The sequence below is a fragment of the Dermacentor albipictus genome, chromosome 6, assembly GCF_038994185.2.
Source record: "Dermacentor albipictus isolate Rhodes 1998 colony chromosome 6, USDA_Dalb.pri_finalv2, whole genome shotgun sequence".
In the NCBI taxonomy this organism is placed as follows: domain Eukaryota; kingdom Metazoa; phylum Arthropoda; class Arachnida; order Ixodida; family Ixodidae; genus Dermacentor; species Dermacentor albipictus.
In genome coordinates, this window is record NC_091826.1 from 15,666,472 (window position 1) to 15,686,351 (window position 19,880).

The 19,880-nt window shown below is 45.7% G+C and overlaps 2 protein-coding genes across 2 annotated transcripts in view; one reads left to right on the forward strand and one right to left on the reverse strand.

The window, feature by feature from the left end:
- Positions 1-19,880, reverse strand: part of LOC135919032 (high-energy light unresponsive protein 1-like) — a 121,970-nt gene that overhangs the window by 75,504 nt on the left and 26,586 nt on the right. The gene's annotated exons all lie outside the window — the stretch shown is intronic.
- Positions 4,650-19,880, forward strand: part of LKRSDH (lysine ketoglutarate reductase/saccharopine dehydrogenase) — a 66,898-nt gene continuing 51,667 nt past the window's right edge. The window contains exon 1 of the mRNA XM_065452771.2: positions 4,650-4,804. The gene's annotated coding sequence lies outside the window, so the exon portion shown is untranslated. The remainder of the gene's footprint in view (positions 4,805-19,880) is intronic.

Here is a 19,880-nt window from a genome sequence, read left to right on the forward strand (position 1 = left end):
TATACCCTTACACTCAGTCTGGAACCTCAGTCTGGAAGATTTATGTTCTCGAGCAACATATTGGGATAGCTGGCATTACATAATTTTTCTGTGAAGTGCGAATTTATCTACCGTTAAGCGTTCGCGCTTCACACACATGTACTACACACACAAAGAAAATTACGATAGTCTTTCCTTTCTCACTCAAATCGACCACAATCGGCAAAACTTCGATCTTTCCTCCATAAGTATCTGCAGGTCAGGCGTACCCTTTATTGCTGAAGTTCTAGCCGACCACCACCCTTTCTCATTGTTTCGTCTTTTTTACCTTATCTCCAGTCATGATTCACCAACATTGCGCCCTTTTTCTGTCATGCACATACCCATCACGTTGACGATAGCCGCTTGGGCATTAATTATCAGCGGTGTCCTTTCACTCTCTTATCGCCGACGACAACACAGCGTACTTCTTTCGGTTTACGTTTGTCAAAGTGGATGTTTGACCACCCTCGTTATGGTATTCAACGCCGTGGAAACTCACGCGTGACTCTTTTGTACATACTGATAGCACAACACGTTGTGCGATAAATATCTTTTTTTACAGTTTTTCACCTCTATATACCTGTTGTTTATTGAAAGTGTTTTTGTAACGGTTGTTTTATCCGAGCCAATAAACGCAATGAAAACTCCCAACACTGGTATCTCGTACGTTGACTGTGTGTGACGCTGGTGAGAGAAGTGCTCTCCCATTTCGCCGTTGTTCTAATAGTACGCTGTTGTCGCGTTGCTAGTTCACTGTTGTCGTTTTACTATAGTGTTAGTGTCATATTATTTTCTCAGGGAGGACGTATGCCATGAGGCTACATATAAGCATTAGAAAGCACATCGAGCGATAAATAGCAAGATGTTGATGGCAATTATGATAATCACGATTTTAATGAGCCTGAAATCTCGTTGTTAGACGCTCCTCTTTCTCGCGACACGTAGCCACAGCAGAGGACTAGCCAAGGAGTTACTTTAGCTTGCAAAAATGAATGTTGCTGCACATGAAAACTTAACTTGGCTTGAGCACGACAGCGAAAAAGAACAATTGTGTTATTAGCCAGTATCAATAAAAAAAAACCAGCAACCTAAAGCCATATATTAAGTAAGCCAACATTTCTACAGATGTGCGTGCCTCGTAATCCGTAAACATTATTGAATTTGAATCACGCGAAAGGAGTCGGCTCAACCTTGCAACGAGAGCCTGCGACTCAAGATCCAGCTCGGCACGATTTGACGTCCACAGAACCATTATGTGCATTTAGTAATTACGTTAGTCATCTGCCGCTCCGACATTGTTTGGCGTACATTATGACGTGGTCGTACAAGCTGCTCTCGCAATTAGATGCGGCAGGAAACGCAGCGCGAAGGGAAACGGCAGAGCGTTCCTCTCCATAGGCGGGAGGAACGTTTTGCCATCACAGTGAAAAGGGAGCGAGCAATTTTGTGTCATCCACACCGCCGCACTTTCGCACTATACAAGTGGAGGCATTTTCTTTCGACGTCATTACGTGACCAATCATGCAGTTTCCTGCCGAATATCATGCCCTCTCGCGAGATAAGGAAGGTCATAGTGACCCAGTTGAAAGTGGGACTCGATGAAGCGTCACTCCTCGAAAGAAGTTAGTCATGTAGGGTAAAAAATAATTATAATAATAATTAAACACTGCACGTGAACCTTTAATTCGTTGAACTAAGTTGTCACTAGTTGTGTCAGTTGAACACATGTTGTACACTATACTCTTTCTGCACCATTTCCCCGTACGTGTAGATACGTTTTATAACTACATTATTGCTGCTTTTTCGCTGCTTTTTAGTAATATCAGCAGATATTTGGGCTTGTTGGTGTAACATTTTGTAGTTTTTTTTTCCTGTAGCACAAATAGCACAAGGACGTGGAAGAGAAACGGAGACACACACGGCGCCTGTGTGTATCTCTGTTTATGTTCTACGTCCTTGTGCTGTTTGCGTTACGGGGGAAAAAAAACTGCAAGATTTTAATACTAGCGTCCAGTCACTACCGTTGATCCCTTTTTCCAGAGAGCCAATTGGTCCAGCCAGCTGTTCAATCGGTCCCCAGTGTGGTATTTAGTGAGGTATTTAGCAGGAGATTATTTAAACAAATTACGGGAGGGCGTGTGGTAGGGGGCGATCGCCCCCTTCTCCTCTCTGACGTACCTGACACCTCGCAGCGTCGTTAACTTCACTAGAATTCACTGTACTATATAATAAAGTACAACCTCTACGATAAAAGCAATGATGGCAAATGTTTAGTGCATGTTGCGGTTCGCCAAAGCGGCCCACATACGTACTTTTTTTTTTGTACAAGACTAAAGTTTCTATAAAGGGCATGTTGTTGGTGCATGCGGACGTGGCAGTGAACTGAACGACTCGGTGATGTTATTCACCTGTTTATTGCGCGCAGCCCCAGCGTTGTTTTTGTCTGTTTGTGTGTACGACTTTCTCTGTGCCCACTGGCTATATTTGCAGCAGCGGATCGAATGCCAAAAGTTGAAAATCGGCGTTTCGGCTTGTTTGTGTTCACGGTCCACGTTCGCTTGCGTTAACACCAATCCTTTTAGTAAAAACCAACTCGCCCAGAGTAACCTTCAAATGTGGTCTTACTCCATGTTTAAATCAGATGGCTAAAATCTGCTGCGCAATTCGGTGTTGTAAATAACGCATATTTCTATTCTCTGCTCTCCGAAGAAGTGCCACCCTTCTTAATAATGCATCTCTGAGCCGCACACACTTCGTGATGTTTGCATCGCGCATTACATTAAAAATTCAAACACGACGCAAAGTGAACGAAACGCGCGTGCTAGTTGTCATGCGCCGTCCCCTTCAAAAGCAGCGAAAGCTGCACACCAGCTGCAAGTACCACCATCTACAACTTTCATCGTTCATCTGTGCGCCTCGCCGGCTCCCGCCCGCTACATTGCCCCCTTCTAGCCACCATACTAACGGTGTAGTATTTTAGCACACTGCACTGCTTGGAGTACTGTCAAACTCCGCTGTCTTGTTCAATTCGACATCTTGTCACCCCTGATTGGTTGAAACCGCTACTGCACCTTCAATGATTGGCTCAAAACACGAACATGGCGGAATTCAATAACTTTTTAAAATTTTGAGTGTCCAAATAGCCCCTAAGCTGTTGAAGCGGAAGTGACTTTCTCCGCAGCTTAGGCTGCCATGACTTGCAAGCCGTTTAAGAAATGCGGTATTTGAAATGCCGCAGATGGCCCCGAACACATGATTCCCCGGGGCCGTTTATAATAACGAGACCTGCGATAGTGACGATGAGTGATGCCCTGTCCATACTTGCTTGGATGCAATAAATTTTACTCTTCCGATTGACGATAAATCACCATTACCATTTCTCTTGTCAAGGGAAGCTGGTGAATGGAATATGTAGGGCATTGTGGTTATCATTTCTCAAAGTTCGAAAATAAAAGACAGTTCTACAATGAAGGGCATTGCACTTTTCGCTTCTCGCCGAGAAAATCGGATATGCGTCACAGTCGAGGGGGCATTAGAATCAAACAAATGTGGTATATAGATGGTATTCAAAGTAGGCTGTCAGAGGGAGCACCTGTACAAGCCATCTGGAGAAAATGCTAACACAATGCAAATAAGCCGTTGAATAATCCTGTTACAATTGTTAACGTGCGCGCTCGGCTCAGGCCTGATTAAGTGTCGGCTGACAATATATAAACCGAGCATTGCATACTGATTAGCAGTGACTGCCAGTTAAGAGCAATGCAGTACAAGATTGGCATGAAAAGAGTCTACTGCAAAATAACAGGGAGCTTTCTCATTGGATTTGAACTGTGGGCGTGAATTACTTTTCTTTTTCTGATGCGATAGCGTTCAGCGACTAGCTGCTCCCACTTTGCGGGGATCCCCCGTGTTGGTACCTCGCCTCTTTCGTAATTCCCGTAAGGCGCTCCACGGCGCGACGGTGACGATGGTGACACGACGACAATGGCAGGAAGACTACGGAGTGGCGACCATGTTATGACGATCGTGACGTCATAAAGACAGCGTTAGCTTGCTTACGACGGCGTCGACAGCGACAGTTTCGCGAATGCATCCACATTGCGAATGATGTCGCATCACATAGATTACCACGTGCATGGGACCTACACAACCGATTAGTGTCTTTCTTTCCTTCTTTCCTTCCTTCTTTCTTTCCTTCCTTCCTTCTTTCTTTCTTTCTTTTCCTTTCTTTCTTTTCCTTTCTTCCTTTTTCTTTCTTTCTATTTTTGTCTTCATTCTTGACAACCTGCGTATCAAATAGTAACCACGTATTCTCACGAGATTTGAACGTGGTCTAGACAGAAAATGGAGATATCATTTCCACAGCGTCGTTATCTCCATTAGACGCCCCCGTACTCACTACTGACACCGCAGACAATAAACAAAAAAAAAAAGAGAGAAAGAAGAGTGTTGCATCGCTGCAAAGCCCGAGGAGAAATGGAATAAAGATAACGCGTCGGTGTGTGCTCTCGGGAGGAGGCGATTGTCTGCGTCCACGTCTAGCGGCCACGCGGAGGAATTTCCGAGCAGGACGTTATCGGACCGCTCCGTCCGTAACATCAGAGCGGTGTCCAGCACGCAGCCGGGTGGGTGTGCTCGCCTTACAGGATCTCCCGCTGCAAGCCCTCGCTACGTACACGCGCGCTCTGCCGGCACCTCGAAAATCACGGCTGCAACGGATCGTCGTCTCGCGGCAGGCACGGTGGTCGTTCGTCGTGGCCCCGTCGGGGTCGCGCCGCTGCAGGTGAGCACAGCGTTGAGAACGGGCGCCAAGACTCGATATCAAAGCAGTTAAAACTGGTGCACTATACATATTTTTTGTGAATGTCCGAGGTAAATCAATTTTGCGGGAACTAGCATGATGGAGAAAGGGTTATGAAAGGTTGCGAACAGTAGATCGTCACCCACCGGACTGTAGTCAGGTAGGTAGCGAGAAAACCTGTACGGGTTTATCGGAAAGAAAACAACGCATTTGTAGAGAAATTAGCCTTTGTCCGGAGATCGAACACGGGAACAACGCCCTTCCGGGGTGGTCGCTCCACCATGTGAGCTAACCAGCGGGGCATATTGCGCAGAACGTTCGAGGCCGGATTAATCAACTCGAAAATATGGTTCCGAGAAACGCGTATAGGTTACCCTGCTGCAATCGAGTCAATCATAATTTTTCATTTCACGCGTGTTCAATGAGATGTCGATACCTGTAGACGGACATGAACTTCTTTTTCTTAACGCGGGTGCATATAGAACGCCTTTTCTCCTTTTCATTGCTTGCCTTTTATTACAGTTACGTTTAACATGCTTGTGTGCTTGTGGTACGTGTGCAACTTATATGGGGAAATGTGTAGTTTCCATTTCTTTAACTATGCCTTGGGATAGCTGGCTTTAATTTGGTTCACCTTTCTATTGGTCTGCAGTTATTAAACAACAACAAAAAATCGCTGCCTGCTCCTTTCATCCTAATTTACCAAACTGCGCAAAGGTTTCAAACAAATAATAGAGAAAATAGTATACCGACAACAGCTCCTTCAAGACAAGCGCTGGTTCACGAGGTTTTCTTTTCTTTAGCGGGAACATGGCTAATATCGGAGGCAATGAACGCCAAACTTTAAATCAATCTTAGCATATCGCGCTCCAAGTTTAAATCACCAAGTTTTAAAATCATCACTTTCGGCGTTTGTTTCAAGTATTGAGTAACAATTTGTTTTCTTGCTGTGCCCCTGCTATGTTTAAGCGTTGTTAACCTGATTTGTAGTTTTCGTTGCCTATGCTATAGTATTCTTTACATATGTATTGTTTCCCACCCTGCTAAAATTCCCAATGGGGATTGCAGTATTGATAAATAAATAAATAAATAAATAAATAAATAAATAAATAAATAAATAACAGTAGTGCCACGACGTCAGTTGGACGTCATAGATTTGCAACATTTTTTTTTTCTCGCGTTTCGACGACTTTAGTGAAGGAACAACCTGTACACGTGACGCCAGCGGCAGAAAGAATGTTCCACATCCGCAGTCAAGGCCATGAGCGATGGCGCTGGCTAACACTCCCAGGTTTAGTTCTAGCAGATAAACATCAATACCTTAGAAAGTGGCTGGGAAAACGGTGCCACGGTCGCTCAACTGCTAAGAGCATCGTACGCGCAATGCGAAGACCTGGGTTTGTGCCCCACCTGCGGCCAGCTGGTTTTTCTTTCGTCCACTTTAATTTCCATTAATTTATCATTTCTTTAATTCAATTAAGAAGTACAAGCAGTTTCCCCTATGCTGTCCTTGGTGGCTTTGTTTGTTGGCTTCTTATGATATGACTAATAAATATCGGGCCCTCGGTTTCCTTTCCTCTCGTTCTCTCTCTTACAATTCATTTGTCGTTAGTGCTTTGAGACGCTGGACTTCACTACCTTCGGAATCGACTCATATTTTTCGTCAGAAGAACGTGATACCTCCAAAGTGGTTGAAGTCCGCCTATAATGCTATCACATTAACAATAGGGTATAAAGGCGGAGACATCACGCAGGCAACTAAGCATTAATGGGCCTGCTGATGTCATCGATTAGGCTTTTCAGCACATATTAGAGTTCTTTTTCTTTTCTTGGCTGTTTGCAATGTGGGGTTAAAAGACGCAAGGCACACAGGTGATCTGTCGTGCTAATATATTTCCCATTTTCTTTGTAACTCTTAGAAATCGTTAAGATCTCCGTACTGTCCACAACAGGTATGCGCATGTAACATAATGAAATATGCATAAACGCACGTCATCGACGCGCTGCAGGGTCCCGGCAGCCAGTTGACGATGATATTTTGCTCATATGCGAGCACTACACGAGCCATCGGGAAACTTACACGCAGCCTGCTGGCTGTTTTGATGTGGTCAGTATGGGACGCGAGTATTGGACTCAGCGTATCGAGCAGCTCAGGGCGGCTGGGTGGTCCAGCGCTACCGGGTTCAGTAGGAAGGTGTACAGCGTTTAAGGTGATAAGGAGGCCTCAGCGCCCCAATACGTACAAAAATATAGAAGAAAATACACCGGTGTACTGTTCACATGCTTTACAGATCTGGTACCTACAGATCTGGTACACATACTTTACATACTTTGAAGATCTGGTACCTCGCCTCCGTTCTTTGAGGCAGTCCATGGCGACATTTGCAATTATCTGACTAACCTTATAGAGACTACCGAGGCAGCAGATTTTCATCTAATAATATACGTATGAAACTGTACCTTTGCTGTTGCATTGCTAAGCTCGACGGCGCGGGATCGAATCCCGACCGCGGCGGCCGCATTTCGATGGGGGCGAAACGCAAGAACGCCGGTGGTACCATGCATTGGGAGCACGTTAATGAACCCCAGGTGTTCAAATTTAATCCGAGGTCTCCCACTGCGGCGAGCCTCATAATCATATCGTGGTTTTCTCACGCAAAACCCCACAATGTTCTAAACTATCTTTACACTGCATCGCTTGGTTAAGTGGATATTGGGCGTCGGATATACGGCAGCAACACGAGCGTTCGAAGCCAGCAGAACAACGTTTATGTAAACTTACGCAACGCCCGTTATTCCCACGCTACTTAAACTATACTATGCTGACGGACTGACCCCCTACACCCTGCTTTCACCTCTTCTTCTAGAACTCTGTGCATAATGTTAAGACTTCAAGTGCATCGATTGGTTCGTTTAAAGGCGCACATTGGTCGTACGGCAGTCGCTACTTGTTTTTCGAGTAATCGAAAAAACTGCGTAAGCACCCGGTGGCTTTGGCCGAGTCAATTCGCGGAGCTTGCTCGGATGATCACGTCGAACGACCCGCTGTGCTTATCAGGCTGGCGCGATAAGGTGTCTACCCTGTTACCTTCCCTTTCGAGTATTGGTCAATATTCTAGCCGCCTTATCTCCAGACCTCCTCAAGGTTTCGCGCTACCGACTTGTGCTCGTGCCCGTATACTGTCGAAAAACATGTTGTTCGCCCAGAAGAGGAGGAGGAGGAGAAGGAGGAAAGAAAGAGAGAAGGCAGCGATGTTAGCCATAAATGCATAGATATGCGTCTGGTTGGCTACCTTACTCCGGGATACCGGAAAGAGGGAATAGAAATATGAGATAATCCAAAAGAACGAAGCACGAGAGGGTAAATGCCACTTTCTAGCTACGTATTCCTCGTTATCTTGCTGCATAGCTCGCTTTCGCCTTTTGTCTTTTAAAGCGAATTTTCTTTTGCCTATACAGTAAAAGCTCGTTAATTCGAACCGCAAGGGGAAGCCGCTTCAGTTCGAATTAACGAAAGTTCGAACTAACGAAAGTGAAGGAGAGCAACAGTAGACTGCGATTTGGAAGCAGTAGGGCATGCCAGAAATTTGGCGAGTCAAAAAGTGATGGCGAGTGCCGCGGGCACACGCCCTCTTCGAGTCGAAGCTCTGGGTCCGACTGTGCCACACCACCGATGTCCAATGAAACGAACGTTAGCCGAGGCTTAACACCATCACAATGAATCGCGACGGCCGATGCCTCCTAAGCTGAAAACAGAGGTGCACAACCGATGAAGACTGCCGAGACAAAGACGCTGAACATGTGAAGGTGGCGAAGGCCCTGATTCGTTGGTTCTTCATTGCAAGCGCAGCTGCGACGTACTTGATTCGCTGTGTTTTGGCGCTTGCCGTGCCATCTCCGCTCAGCATTAGCAGCTGTACAAGATTTGCGAAGCCTCCGAGATTCGCAGCGGGCAAGAAGTCTCGGAGGTTACGTAGAACGGAGAGGCGGCAGCCGCCGCTGCCGTCTGGCTCACCCCGCGTCGGTTAGATTTTTTTCCGATTTTGCCTTCTCTCGCCGTTCTCTCCGTTTCGGAGGCAATACAGCCTTGTGTGTAGGCAGTAGGCGCGTTTCTCTGGCCGTGTGCCAGGCGAGCGTAGTTCGAATTATCCGTGAGGGAACCTTCTCGTGTTCGAATTAACGGACTTCTTTATACACAGACTTCTGTGGAGCTTGGCCGGACCAAATCGTACAGTTCGAATTATCCATAAATTCGAATTATTGAAGTTCGAATTAACGAGCTTTCACTGTATTGCATGGTTTCACCTGGGTCTGTTGGTCGCTGGTCGGGCTCTCGCCGAGTATATATTCACTTGAAAAAAGAATATATGAAATTACCTAGTTGGGTGACGCATTGGCTGTAATAACAAATGCGAATGATCGTAGTGTCGGGTGTGAAATATTGTGAAAAAAGAGGAAACGACAATCAATCTGTCGCACAAGTAGATGCGCCAGACCAAGTCCGGCCGTCAGCACACACGGGTGTAAATATATTGTCTCGCCTTATCGGTTCATAGATAGAAGACCACACAAAGCGGCACGTACACTCATCTCGTGTCAACACCAACTAGCTCTTAGCGATGATCGCCGCGTGTTCATGATTATGAATCTCATTCTATTGCACATACCAGCGTGTACGCGTGTTGATTATGATGATGATTTTCGTGCTATGGGACATAGCCCCAATGGCGGTTGATCAAAAGTGGGTGGTACAGGTCGTGACAACATTCACTAGCTCTTTGACACGGTTGCAGCGTGTCGATGATGATCCAGAGTTCCCCACTCTGGCACATGCCCACAGCCGTGGAATGGCCAAGATGTGGCCAGCACATTTGAAACAAATAAGACGAAATGAAGAAACGCAAGCCTATAAAAGCTTTGTCACGTTGCGTAGCAACAGTACGCCAGACCACGTGCGCGCGCCAGCTTCCTTTAATCGCGCCAAAGGCGCCGAAATGAAATGAGTACATTTATAGCATTTCATTAACTGCTTCACAAAAGTTTCAGTTGACACAAATTTCAACATGTGCATTGGAACTGCATATATCTTTTAAAAAAATCTCTAATACCTTTATAGCAGTTCCTCGCTGAGATATTATTACTGATTTAACGCCTCGAAACTGCACAGTGGTCGTGGAGCGCTTCGAATTAGTTTTGAACCCTTGGATTTCCTTGGCGTGCCCAGGAAGCACGATACTCGAGCATTTTTGGATACCGTCTTCATCGAAATGCCGCATTCACGGCCTGGAATTCAACTCGCAAGCACGTGCTCGGCGGCAGATCGCTATAGTCACTGAGTCACTGCGGCGGGCGCGGAAAACTCCGACCTCGAAACTCGACCTCACCGAGCGTTCGTTCGGCCTCGCTCAACATCAGGCACAAATCAGGTTGAGGATAGAACTGCTGCCCTCATTCACGTAATTTGTAACAGTTGCAAACTCTTCCTTACTTTCTGAAGTTGTGGTCAAATTGAGGTTGAGGTCCACCTTATAATGATGTGGGAACCTTGTGAGGTTGCCCTATATTGCTATCGCGACAAGTTTAAGAAGCCGGGAGATCGAACGGCCGGGCGGACGGACTTAGCTAGGTGACGAGTTGGAAAGGTTGGGAGCGCAAACCTCAAGCCAATGAAGAACGGCAACAAAAGTGACATTGCAATAATAGTCCTGTGAACCTAGACGCAGGTTTCTTTCCTTTTTATTTCTTTCACGCGCGTTTAGCAGATATTCCCCCTGACGCCTTTAGAGTGAGCCTTTTTAAAACACTGACACGCGATGGTGGCTATCCCTGCTTATTTTTTTTAAGAAGCTTTCTTTGCCTCTTCGACTTTCCCACTGCTGCTGTTGCTGCTGCTGTCTGGCACGCCGTGTCATGAGGTGGTTTAAACCGTCTGTACGCATGGCAGGAGCACATCAAGGGGACAATAGACATGGGAAACCAGTTGCCACAATGTCCTTTAGAGCTTCCTGGGCGTCTCACAATACCCTCTGGACGGTTGTCATTATGCGTGACAACCCCCCCCCCCCCCCCTACTGTAAGAATATTGCAGTAGCTGCAGCGCTTATACCCTTGTACTCCCATACAACAGCCCAGAAGGCAGGTAAATAGAATTGTAGACAGGAGGTAGGGAGAGGAGGCAGAGAATGGGTGGAGCCGATACAGTCACGAAACGAGTGAATAGCAATCGCCACGCTTCGCTCATGGCAGCTCGCATACGTGGGTGAAGCACGGAATAGGGAAAACGCGCCGCGAGGAACCATATGCCTCTTTCGAGGTCTCTTCAATAAACTAAACGGTACTACTATACTCGCATCTCGCAAGTCATTTGCAGTACTACCTAAGGTACAAGGCGTACACAGGTAATATTAATTCTGTCACGATTTGTTTTACTCTTTCGACCTAGGTGACCAGGTAAACTGTGCATTTTTAGACTTCCGAAAGGCCTTTGATACGGTTCCTCATGCCTTGCCGTTACATAAATTATCATGTCTCTGCAATCATCCTGCTATAGGTGAATGGATCAGAAATTATTTGACTGGGCGAAAGCAGCATGTGTTAATCAAGGGGGTTAAATCAACTGCTGTCACTAATTTCTGGCGTACACCAAGGGTCTGTTTTGGGGCCGTTGTTATTTTAGTCTTTAGTGTACGACTGCGTAAATGAGAGAGAGAGAGAGAGAGAGAGAGAGAGAGAGAGAGAGAGAGCGAGAGGCGCATGGAGGTTAACTAGAGGCGAGTTTTTGGTTTGCTACCCTGCACTGGGGTGGGGGGGGGGGGGGTTAAAGAGGTTGTGAAGACAAATAGCGAGAGGAAGAATAAAAAGGAACAAAAAAAGAAAAAGAAAAGCAGGTAACAGAAAAGGCGTTCCTATCCCAGGCGTTCACAGATATTCAAAATGATCATGATGTTAGCTGCCTACAGAGTGATTTAAACGCAATTAAAGGTTGGCGCTCGAAGTCTGGCATGTCATTATAAACAGCGCAAAGTGTCAACTCGCGTCTTCCACGCGTAGACGCCTCCCTGTGAGATCCGTTTAAAATTTCGATGGACTGCCTTCTAAACGGATTGAACATTATAATTATCTCGAAGTCTACTTTTCAGAAACTTTGACCTGGAATAGGCGTATATAACGTCTCACCTTAATGTCGCGAAGAATTCTCAACCCCATTGGGTGTAATATTCATGAAGCCCCCAAAGGTGTAAAACTGGAGCTTTACGACACAAATGTTCGCACGATACTCGAGTCCACTTGCGCGGCTAGGGACCCTCAAACCTCTTATCTCATAGACAAACTTGAACGCATTCAGAACCGCGCTGCCAGGTTTGCTTCTGGAAACTGCAACTTGCAACTCTATTGACTAAGAAGTCCCGCAGCTTCCACGGTGCTGCAAACGACCTGCGAGATCGAGTATATACGCGGGAAGAGTGGCGGACAAACTATATAAATGTAAATTCAGGGTACGAAACGGGTAAGTTGCTGCTATTTCTGAAAATAACCGCCGTGCAATTTTGTCCAGCGGAAAATTTACGCAGGGTGTACAGACGCAAAACCTTACTAAATCACCCGCCCAGCTAATCAACACCCGCCGCGGTAGCTTTGTGGCTATGGCGTTGCTCGAAGACGCGGGTTCGGTCCAAACCGCGGCGGCTGCATTTCAACGAGGGCAAAAGGCAAAGTAAAATAAAAGAAAAAGAACCTGCTCGTGTATATTAGATTTAGGTGCCCGTTACAGAATCCCAGGCGGTCAAAATTAAACCGGAGCCCCCACACCCACTGTACGGCGTACCAGATAGTGGTTTTGGCTCGTAAAGTCCCATAATTCAATTAACGTTTAGCGCTTCTGCCACGATGCCATGCACCGCGTGGGGCAATGGCAGTGCGAACCCTCTCGAAGGCCATGGCAGACTACAACGCTTCAAGCAAACTCGCCTCGCCATGCGTCCTGTGTACTGCGCGTAGAAACGCAAGTGGTGCACGCAAGGTAACATTTAACATCACCTCGCCTCACTCGTACTGCACTAAACGCTAAGAGGCATAAACGTTCCCCCTCAACATCACCGCTAATTATCGTCTGTCAGCGCAAACAGCTGTGAATCGCTCGCGTCGATTCCAGCCCAGTGCGTGGTATCCACACGTATTTCTCTCGTGTTCCCTCTCTTCTATACATATATGTTGTGCTCTACATCCTGTTGACTTGTTTCTGGCAGCGTGTGCGAACGAGCGCATGCACTCTAAAAAAGTGACACAAGTGTAACAAGGTTACCGTCGCCTCTCCATTCGGACCGCAGGACAACTGGAACGCCAAAGTGGAGCGGCGCAAACAGCGCACAGTGTGACATTGACTCCGGCCGTGAGTGCTTGTATGCTCCTGCCACGCAACAACTATGTAGTGTACTGTGAAATATGCAGCTGGCGCCTGCTTATCAGTTAGGTGATTAAGTAGCTGCTGCCCGATAATACTGTACGAGCGACAGCTAGACAATATCACTGGAAATAATAATATTTGGGGTTTTACGTGCCAAAACCACTTTCTGATTATGAGGCACGCCGTAGTGGAGGACTCCGGAAATTTTGACCACCTGGGGTTCTTTAACGTGCACCTAAATCTAAGCACACGGGTGTTTTCGCATTTCGCCCCCATCGAAATGCGGCCGCCGTGGCCGGGATTCGATCCCGCGACCTCGTGCTCAGCAGCCCAACACCATAGCCACTGAGCAACCACGGCGGGTGTATCACTGGAAAGAGCCCAGCGTTCCAACGAAGACAAAGGTAATTCTTAAGAACACACAGAGTAGGCGGACTTTATATTACTCGAGCAGATTACATTACTCATTAACATTACAAGAGCAGCAGACAACAGAAATAGTGCGCTCTTTACTGTATCGTTGCCTAAAGACTAGCAGTTCGTTTTTATTTTTTTGTATACTTAATTAAAGAAACGCGTTACAATAGCGGCACTGTAGAAGATAAGCGCTCCTGGGCTCCCGCCTGTTGCGGGGATATTTGAATAGACTCCGGCAATGCTAGAAAGGTTAAGATGGCGCTGAAGCGTGACTTGAAACATGGCGAGGCCGCCTCCAGTAGCAATGAGTTAGCCAGGCTATATCGTTATCAGACATACTTTTGCTCGTTAAAGCCGTCTTTCACGAGTTTCATATACGTATAGCCCATGCCCGGGCCCTCCAAATCGATCCTTGGAATGCGCCACAAGTGTCCAGAAACTACAGCCTCGGCTTCCGCATATCCGTTTGCAAACTACCGGCCAAGTTCATTCGCGCTTCGCGCATAGCTATCGCATACAAAAAACCTTTATTTCATGACCGGACATCACGTTCTCATGTCATGAACGTTTCTTTTCAATGATCTCGTTTTATTTCAGTAGGCTTAGGCGTTATATAAATTAAGATATCTCTAATAGCAACGTATAAGCGCACGCATATACCAAGATAAGCGGAGTATAGAAGGAAGCAAGTGTTTTCAACTTCTGGGGTTTTACGTGCCAAACCACGATCTGCATTACGGGCACGCCTGGCGCGGGATTATGGAATAATGTTGACCACCTGGGTTCCTTTAACGTGTAGCAAAATAAGCAGAAGAGCGTTTTTGCATTTCGCCCCTATCGGAATTTTTCCATTGTGGCCGGGATCGAGTCCGCGACCTCAATTTCAGCAGCGCAACGATAGCCACATTGCTATACAGCCACAGGTAAGCTTTGAATGCCGCTACATCCAGAAAATTTTGCAAATCTGCTGCTTTGTAGCCATGTAACTTAACAAATCGACAATGACGCTACATTTAAGCATTCTATATATATATATATATATATATATATATATATATATATATATATATATATATATATATATATATATATATATAAACGAGAAGAAAGGGGGTTAACCGAGGGACCCGATATTTATTAGTCATAAAATGAGAAGCCAACAAACACTGACACCAAGACACTCTTCTTGGTGTCAGTGTTTGTTGGCTTCTCATTAATATATATATATATATATATATATATATATATATATATATATATATATATATATATATATATATATATATATATATATATATATATGGAGAGAGAGAGAGAGAGAGAGAGAGAGAGAGAGAGAGAGAGAGAGAGGGGGGGGGGGAAGCGTTACATTCTTGGAAACACCGCATAGCTTGTTATGCGTCGGCGCCGCAGCGGAGGTACAGGCATCAGCATCGACAAGCTCATTCAAAGCTTCGACAGAAGTGATCCTGATATCTGCAACGGAGCCTCATTCAGCTGTAGCTGAATGAGGCTCCGCTCACAAGGGCCGCTCACCGCTGACATGCACCGCTCACAAGGGCCGGCGGTGCAGGCACGCATGCACCGCCGGCCCTTCAACTCCTGTGAAAGATATAAATCTACCGACTTACTGCCAGGCAGACACAACAGCTTTAATACAGGATGTTACATCCACATTTTTGGTTCATTTTTTTACGAAGGATTATTTCCTACTACAGCAGGAATATAGAACCAACGGGAAAAAAATGTCGTCCGCCTGATTTACCGTTGGTACGACAAGAATTTATTACCTCTTTGTGAACTCCCCGATAAGCGTTGTTACTCCTGCCACATTTCGCAGATGTACTATTTAAACACAACTGTATTTGTTCGTGCTGTTCAGACAAACTTGTTATTTGGCCACGTCCGGCCTCATTCGTCTGATAACTTATTCTTCAATATTACAGCGAGGCTGTATATGGCTGGGGTTCCACGCATTTTCACGCTTCCACGCTTTCACTGCTGACAATGGTCACCTTCCACCATTTAGTTTGTCTTTACCTCCTGTCTCTGATGTTATCATACCTGAAAATGGAGTGTTTAACCTATTGTTAAAACTTGATGTGAAGAAATCACCCGGTCCAGATGACATTCCAAAATGCCTTTCTAAAGCAGTATGCTGAATAGTACTTTAAATATTTATTTGTGATATCCAGAAGGTGGCTACAGGAAGGTGTTTTACCGCATGACTGGCGAGTCGCAAGAATTAAACCTCTACATAAAGGTGGTGACAAAAAATGTAAGCAAAATTATCGGCCAATCTCTACTGCATGCAACTTACTTGAGAATATTATTCACAGACATTTAACTGACTTTTTAGACGAACATTCTGTTCGTTTTTAGACGAACGTTTGTTCTGGTGCTGGCAGATTGTTTAAGCGTAAAGAAGGACTAGACATTCTATATAAACAACATACACTATTGTGTGGCGCAGGTCAGACAGGCAGGTGTCTGTACGATCGTCTGCGTGAACATGCGAATAATGTTAAGAATGGAGACGAAGGTTTCTTAGCCCTGCGCTGTAGCGCATGCGGTTGCACGCCTCTGTTCGAAAAAACAGAAGTAACCTTCACACGCGGCGATGACCGAACGCGCGTCATCATTGAATCGGCTAGCATGGCGCGTGAATAATGACTACATAAGCAAGCCATCCCTGGCCTCATCACGAAGGGAGTCAAGACAAGACAAGACACAAGACAAGACAAGGGCAGCGCGAACAGTGAGCTGTGATGGCACCTTCAGAATGTTTTTCTTCTTGGTTGTTTCATCCGTATTGTTTGTTTCTTACATATATAATTTTATGTCTTTTTCCCTCTGTTTGTTTATATATAACACCTTGCACCAAGCAATAAAATTTCAGTTGGCAGTAAGCGCTTGTCCTCGTTTTTCTTGCGTCCTTTGCCCCTGCTTCGCGCTGTACCACACGATATAAAATGCAAATAGACTTTTGAGAGAATACTTAATCAGTAAGATTATTCATGCGTTGCCCTCTAGTCTCTCTTTAATGGCATACACATGCTGAATCATTCTGAACTAACAGTTAAACATCGCGCTTTTTTAGTGGTCGGGCCTGTCTATAGTGTTTCCTGCACGAGGTCACCCACACGTGTAGGAAATGGACGCCGGCTCACGAACCTCCGGCGGCTCCCCCGTGCGTTCGCCTATTCTTCTACGAGTGAAACGGCAGTTCCCTTGGATTGATAAAAGAGAACAGTTCAATGCAGCTTCTTTTTCTGAATTATTATTTCGCACGTGGCTTGCTATGCGTTTTCTAAACACACAAGTCTAAAGAGGAGACGTTGAACATTCCTGTTGAGACAGCGGGAGATACAGGCTTTAATATTATCCTGGATATCTCAGCCTGGCACATTACTCCAGGCTATGGGCGAGAATTATGATATATATACACAGTGATCACATAAGCACATACACATTCCCATAGGTCGTGTACGTGAATATTATCACTCTTCCTTCCTGTCTGCCGCTCTTCCGCTTCAATGTAATTCTGAAAAAGTTCATATAAAGGTAAGCGTGACGGGTGTATTATTTTACCTCCGCGCTTAAAAAAAAGGAGGAAAAAAACGATACTTCTCCTAGAGATACCGCTCACGCAAAAGGAAGTGCCTGTTTACGGCATTGTGGTGGTTTAGACGACATTCATGTTAAACATGAATCACATGAATAACATGAACAACATACAACATGAATAACAAGGGTAAACATAAATCATAATAACATGAAGGATTCACGAGTCATTCGTGTTTTCATACATTCATTCACGAGACATGAATAATTCATGACAGTAACGTTTTAAAGCTTCTCTTTAAAACATGAATGTCAACGTAATGCACCAATGCTAGAACAAAAAACCGCATGCGGTGATTCGCTGGCGCATGTACGAGAATGTTTCCGTTGAAGGGGCACTTACCACTGCATTCTTTACCTTGTCACTATCTATGCAGATGAGTGCCCCTCTGGCCCACCAGCCGCTTCTCACAAGTAAATGTGCCAACTTTCACTAACAAAATTATTCTTCTGGTTTACCACGTATAGGCGGAATGTTCCTTTCTTTATTCCTCTCAAATCCGGTGTTGTTGGATGTGCCATCGAAACGTCGTGCACCCTTGGTCGGATGTCCATTTCTGATCTCCGCACTGTCGCTTACGTATCAGCCGAAACACGAACCACGCCAATGCTCAGCGCGGTTCTGTGCCAATTTCAATGCTATTGCTCGATCCAGTCATTCGATTTCGCCACGAATGCGCCCTCGATACCGTACGCGTTCCAAAAATGGTAGCAATAATCAGGCTAGAACTTGCAATCATTACCATCGGTGTCATCGTCTTCTACTCCTTCTCCTTCATCATCATCATCATCATCATCATCATCATCATCATCATCATCATCATCATCATCATCATCATCATTATTATTATTATTATTATTATTATTATTATTATTGTAATTGTTATTAATTTGGCAATCCAACTTGAAACAGGGCGGGGACTAATAATCCCCTAGACTGCTTTATTTAACCCGGTTTTACAACATATATGGAGCCTTTTGACAATCTGATCTCGACCTTGACTTTCGTATTTAAAACCTCTATACTGTACTGTACCTCTCACTATACTGTACCATCAGCTACCTTCGCAAGGACTCGGAACCTATAAATCTCTATCAATCTATCAATACCCCGATAGTCTCTTACTTATCTAGACTGCTGACCAGTTAATTCTCGTGCCATCTGCGAGCATCAAAATGAGTTAAAAGAAAAGAAAAAAAAATGAAAGAAAGAAGGAAAGAAAGAAGGAAAGAAAGCCCAGCGGTGATGCGATGTTCTCAGCACTTACGTGGTCGATTAGTTTTGATTGTGCTGACTGTTGAGCGTTGGCCAAGACGTGCAAAACCAAGCGCAGCGCAGCTCGAGTATTGGCCTCGAGCTCCACCACTGGAAAAGCTGGCGCCACCGTCGGCGTGACGTGCTAGGAGGGATCACGTGGACATAGCAGCCGCGTCGGCTGCTTCGGGCGCGCCGAAGCGAGCTGAAAACGAGTTTAAATTCCCTCGTACGCTGCGGTTTTCATTTAGTGGCGAAATTTTCCCGCTTCGAGTGTCTCCTTTACAACGCTTGAAAGCACTACAATAGGTAGTGGCTGCCTTTGAAGGCGCGCAACATGGTAGGCTACTGCTCGGTGCCGCAGGACCGGACGCACGTGACGGAGTCCGGTGTCGGCCTTATTCACACGTAGCCGCAGGACAAGAAGCTGTGTGAAGCTTGGCTCGCGAAACATAAAACCGGCAGTCATCGGCTACAACTCGGGTATGCAGCAAGCACAGACGCGAGGAAGATTTCTGCTACGGCGCCCGGTCTGCGATGTTCTCAAAACGCGCACTGAGACGCTCGCCTGAGTCCGCTGCCTGACGGTCATGACGGTTTGGTCTATGAACTTGTCGATACTATAGAGACTGCCAAGTTCAGTGGAGTGGAAAGGCAGCGGTGAGAAGCACATTTAAAGAATGCATAGCATATAGTCATGTTTGTGTTATGAATCAATGCACTGGATTACAAAAAAGGAGCAGCGGGAAATTGCACGCTGAGAACGCCGATAAACATACAGTGCGACGCAACTCGAAAAATAGTATTGATAGGTCAAAGAATTTAGAAGAAAAAAAAAGATTGCATCGTCGCGACGGCACATCACAGTCCCCGTAGGCGTCGAAGTCTCTACAATGAAATTATTTTTGAACAGCTCTGATAGCGCCCACGCAACAATGGTTGCCTGTATACTGTCAAATGCTCATATTCTGCGGCCTAAAGCTCATGGCACGGTGCGAAAACGCGCGCGCGGAGAAAGCGAAACAGTGCGCGGACAAGCATGCAGACGCGCAGTCGGTCGCTGCGAATCTGCGCGATCGCTGCATTGAGGCTTCATTCTATTACGCTCCATTTAGTTATACAAACACTATAAGAACATATTTCACATAGTTTGCTCTCGGCGTTTACCTACCTTTCACGCAAGAAGCCGGTTCGGGAGACTCCATCGCGGCGACCGCGCGCAGTGGCGTTCACTGTACGTATTCGGTAAAGAGATAGCGACTGTAAACGATTGTGTGCTTTCAGCTTGCCCAAGATTATTATTTAGACAGTAAGAAACTTCTCTCGTTTCGAAAGTACTTACAGAAATGTTCGGGAGA